The following is a 5,904-nucleotide window of genomic DNA, read 5'->3' on the forward strand; positions in this document are numbered from 1 at the left end:
GCGATGACGTTAGAGGGGAGCTAATATTCACACATATGAGTACTAATCGTACTAATAGTATGTTAGGTATTGAATTGATGCACCAACTTCAGTTTAATTCACGCCGTAAGTGCGGTCGAAATTCAAAATGGAAAGTGCGAAGGTCTTTCTAACGTAGCGTCATTTTCATACAATTTATTTATTTATTTAGCGTATGGTTAACATCTTTACAATTCTTAATACTGATTCACTTAAGACAGTTCATTATTGTATCGATGTCATCTGCTGGGAGGATGGCCTAGCCAACTGATTCGGCAACCGAAGTCGATGACATTCTTGTAGACATCGTGAAGACCCACTTTGTACGTTCGTACTGGGTTGTTATTCTATTCACATTTTTCCATTCGCATCCATGACATCACATTGCAGGTTGTAGGCGCCTTCTTTGTGTGTAGATTTGGATTGACAGGTTCCATTGCTGGGGAGGTCGAAATCGTGCACGTTGATGTGCCATTGATTGATAGGTCCTGATCCATGCTGAATCCTGCCTTGTCGTTGCTATTGTCCAACAGGTGGCCAACAGTCGTGGTGAAAGTACACACGAAATTCTCCTCTTCGTATGTGAGTGACGTACTTGATTTTTTGCGTTTCGGGCATCGAATACCGAAACTACCTATATTATGAAGCTTGGGTGAACTTAGGGACGAACAATTTTTTAGAGAAAAAAATTCCTCATATGTGTCAACACCGGGGATCGAGAACCCGGGCCCTTTCATACAATGAAGCGTTTAAATGTATTTTTTCGTTCACTTTTTCATCGAATTGTTCACTTAAAATTCAAATTTTAGACACACTTACGGCGTGAATGCAGACATGATGAGCTGAATAGAAAAAAAATCAAATGTGACTCGGAAAATTACACTTTTAATGCTCAAAACAAACGAGGCATAGGTTTGTTCCAAGGTCATTTCGAAATGTCAAATTTCATCCACAGAAGGCAACTTAACCTCAACTTTCAGGTTGACGAAAATTTTAACGAAAAAATTTCAAAGAAATTGGTTGACAATTAGGTTATGTTCATCTCTGTGGATGAAATCGTCGGCGTTCGTATTGTCAAAGTTCGGGTTTACAGTTATTTGGAACAAACCTATTGAAAACGTGTTTTGGTCCTAGTTTTCATTGACAGATGCAGCAGTCGCGATTTTGAATAGAAAAAAATCTAACTTCATTTGACAGTTTCGAAAATTTCGTCATGCAAAATGTTTTCAATGATTCAGATGATTCGGCCTTCTTCCGTTTAAATTCCATTATTTCACGACGGATTTTGTCCTATTTTAATTATTTTCATAGCCATGGTTTCCTCAACATCTGCCACTTGTGACGCAATTTTTTTGGTAAAATTTTCTTTCTGAAACTTTTTGGATCACTTTTATGTTGATAAAACGTTTGCGTACAGGCGCAGAATGCGTCACCCTCAGCGATATCAGTTATTTTGTAAGTAAGATAAAGGACTTGCGTCACATTTACCCTTCTGGGTTTTTTGGGGGATATCAGTTCTTTTGGAAGTTTAGGGGTAAGGGTCACTAGTTTTGTAAGCATCTCACGTCGACTACAGCTCAAATCCTTCAAAAAATCCGACGGAAGATAGGTATTGCCAGAGGAATCAACTGTTATCCCAAAATTTAGGAACCAACCTTGGACCACTTCACTTATGGGCATATTTTGTTGAATTTGAACTTTAAAGCCTCGTCAATTCTCCGCTATCAAAATTTTTTCTCCGCCAATAACGGATTTGTTCCACAGTTTTTCCGGCTCTTTCCATCCCCGAAAGTTTTGGTTGTCCTCCCACATAACTCGGCGGTTATGATTCGGCGGTTCGCTGATAGTAAATTTTCAGAATCTGTAAAATCTTCTATCAGCGGACGCCTGAGTTTCTATGGTAAACGAATAAAACTTGGTGGAGACAAATGGAACAAATCCGTTGTTGGCGGAGAAAAAATTTTGATAGCGGAGATCGCCGTAGAATATGGGTTTGAAAATGCAGACCTCCGCCAATTGCAATAGTTTTGTATGACCAGTTACCTCAGATCAAATTTTTAACACTTTGAGGCAATAGAGGAAGGATCAGTCTAATGCTACGATTTTTTCTTGAAACTAGAGTTTTCAGTCTTAAAAATTGTAACGCAACAGACCGTTATTGGCAAAATCTGCCCTTATATAGAAAATAAACTAAATCCATCAAAAAATCCGATGGAAGTTAGGTAGTGCCAGGGGAATCATCTGTCATCCCAAAATTTAGGAACCAACCTCAGAACACCTCACTCATGTCGAAAATTACGCAAATCCATCAAAAAATCCGATGGAAGTTAGGAAGTGTCAGAGGAATCATCTGTCATCCCAAAATTTAGGAACCAACCTTGGAACAACTCACTTATATCGGAAATACCTCAATTCCATCAAAAAAACCGATGGAAGTTAGGAAGTGCCAGAGGAATCATCTGTAATCCCAAAATTTAGGAACCACCCTTGTAACACCTTACTTACTTCGTAAATAACCCAAGTCCAAAAATTTTTTCAGTTACAAGATCCATACAGGGTCGTGTGGGGTTTCATTAGAAAGGTAATCACATGTACCTATACTATTGAGCCGAATATGGACTTATTGGTTTTTAAATTCATCCACACTGAAATATGTGCAGTTAATATTTTCAACCGACAGTGTTCATAAAATTACCTTTCAAATGATACCCCACATGTACGTTTTGTGTACCTCGAGAAATTTCTGTAAGAACAGTGTAAGTCTTCGGTTGAAAACTTTAACTGCACATATTTCAGTGTCGATGAATTTTAAACACAATAAGTTCCTATTCGGTTCAATAGTACATGTGATTACCATTCTAATGACACCTCACACGACCCTGTACGGCTCGTGTAACTGGAGAAATTTTTGTAAGAAAAAAATATTTTCGGTTTTGGATCCATACAAGCTTCGAAGATTTCTTTTGAAACAGGTTTTGGCTTCTAGGGTCGAAGTCCTTTCTAGGCACATATCAAAAAGTCCACTAGAATATGCGTCCGATTTCGGTAGGCTGTTTTTCAAAAGAATCCCTCCATACAGCACGGTGGGGTTGAACAAAACTTAAATAGAGTCGCGACACCACCTCTGATTTTTTTTATATTCTTATTGAGGGACTCGAGTACTATAAAAACCACATTCAGTTCGCAAAATTTTCCAGCCGTTTCGGAGAACCGGCACTCATGGCCGTGCGGGACCGACGAGTCAATTTGAATACAGATTGTTATCGCAACGGATAGAGGGACTAATTCTAAGCTAATTCGTGTTACAATGGCTTCGCTTGGCCCTATAAGGTATGCAACTCGTGTGATTACAGACCTCGCTTCGCTCTGGCCGCAAAGTTCACACTCGTTCATTTTTTGTTCTAGCATAGACAGCAAGTTTTTTTCGAAATATTATTACTCCAGTATTTCCATTAACGAACTTAGCCCGAGTAATTTCAGTAAAAACATTTTTGGAAAGCTGTCGAAAATTACTCCGTATGATGATCTGGTTACCCTCACGAATTTCATTCTTAGTCGAATTATATTTTTCTTCCTGAAGTACCAAAACCGTCACATTCACTCACCAAATTTAGTACCGAAAGAGCAACATTCTCCGACACTTTTTTCTCTCAATTTTCATTCCCGCTTATGTCATTTTCGATCCTATCTTTATTCTTTCCCAGATGTGTCATGTACTATAACAAATGAAAATGCTACTCATGTGATATTAAATGCGATCTCGCATTAGATTTTGTGATATCGCATGCGATCTCGCATTAGATTTTGTGATATCGAATGCCATCTCGCATGTGATATTGTGATATCGCATGAGATTTTGTGATATCGCATACGATCTCGCATGTGGTATTGAGATCGTAGCTGAATATGGCGTGCAAATCTGTTGTTATGTTTTGTTCGGAATGTGACTTTGGTACTCCAGGAAGAAAAATAGTATACATACCACGGATCAAAAAGGATGTGTTTTAGACCACGGTGGTGAAAACGTCCTTGGTCTCCGCTTCGCGTCGCTCCATCCCTGGACGTTTTCACCACCTGGGTCTAAAACACATCCTTTTTGATCCTTGGTATGTAACATACTATTTAGCCCCGTACGAAGTACTGGGGGCTTATAAGATTAATATGACGTTTGTAACACGTCGAATTGGAAGCAGACAGTAAGGGCAAAGCACTTGGTTATGTTAATAGATGACGAATCCGCAATAAAAAAAATGTCCGTCCGTCCGTCCGTCCGTCCGCCTGTGAACCCTCTAGCTTGAGTAAATCACAACCTTTTTTGAAAATTCTTTTTTTCCCCGATTGGTATCGACAAAAGTAAGGTCAAGTTCGAAAATGGGCATGGTAGGGTCGGCCCTTCCAGAGCTAGGGCCCTATAGGTGTTTTTTAGTCTTTCGACGATATCTACCGAAATACGCACGCAATGGCTGCTTGTGATATATCAAATGAAAGGTATTGACGAGTAGAACAAAGTTGCTGAACATTGTTTTTGTGTAGGATGCAACTCGCGCTTGTTGGGAGGGCTCAAAGGTCGTAACTCGGCCCTAAGTGTTTTTTCCACATACATCGAGTAAATCTCATCCGATTTTGCTAGTTTTAGTTTTTTATGGAAGGTAATTGAATACCGAAAAGAACGTGGCGAAAAAAGTTTCAAATTAGGGCCCTTGGACTAAGGCCGCTACTCGGCCCTAAGTGTTTTTTGCACATAAATCGAGTAAATCTCATCCGATTTTGCTAGTTTTTGTTTCATTTGAGAGATAATTGAATGCCGAATAGAATGATGGCGAAAAAAGTTTCAAATTTGGGCCCTTGGACTAAGGCCGCTACTCGGCCCTAAGTGTTTTTTGCACATAAATCGAGTAAATCTCATCCGATTTTGCTAGATTTAGTTTTTTATGGAAGGTAATTGAATACCGAAAAGAACGTGGCGAAAAAAGTTTCAAATTTGGGCCCTTGGACTAAGGCCGCTACTCGGCCCTAAGTGTTTTTTGCACATAAATGGAGTAAATCTCATCCGATTTTGCTAGATTTAGTTTTTTATGGAAGGTAATTGAATACCGAAAAGAACGTGGCGAAAAAAGTTTCAAATTAGGGCCCTTGGACTAAGGCCGCTACTCGGCCCTAAGTGTTTTTTGCACATAAATCGTGTAAATCTCATCCGATTTTGCTAGTTTTTGTTTCATTTGCGAGATAATTGAATGACGAATAGAATGATGGCAAAAAAAGTTTCAAATTTGGGCCCTTGCCCTACTCGGCCCTAAGTGCTTTTTGCACATAAATCGAGTAAATCTCAACCGATTTTGATAGTTTTTGTTTCATTTGAGAGGTAATTGAATACCCTATGGAAAGTTGGCAAAAAATTTTGGGTTTCTAAAATAATGTCGTAAATTGTTGGTTTTATTTGAAAGGTACTTCGTACGGGCTTTCGTAATTGCGCTATGCGCAATTTTAAAAATGAACGGTTTCAGTAAATTTGACAATGCGCAACTTGACTTGCATTTTGGTAACAGACGCATTAGAGGGTTGTAGACGTATTAGGGTTCCGGGCTTATTAGGGCTACGGACGTATAATGGTTGCGGACGAAATAGGATTACGGGTTGTACGGGGCTAAGTCGCAGCAAACGCTCCGACTGTTCTGATGCCTTGTTTTTATTGCGGATTCGTCATCTATGAACATAACCAAATGCTTTGCCCTTACTGTCTGCTTCCAATTCGACGTGTTACAAACGGCATATTCATCTTATAAGCCCCCAGTACTTCGTACGGGGCTAAAAAGTTTTTGGAAATCCGTTTAGAATTACTCAAGTTATCGTGACATCAAGCGACGAGACAAAAATTCTTGCATTAAA

This window comes from Bradysia coprophila, unplaced genomic scaffold (assembly GCF_014529535.1).
Source record: "Bradysia coprophila strain Holo2 unplaced genomic scaffold, BU_Bcop_v1 contig_70, whole genome shotgun sequence".
NCBI classification, from domain to species: domain Eukaryota; kingdom Metazoa; phylum Arthropoda; class Insecta; order Diptera; family Sciaridae; genus Bradysia; species Bradysia coprophila.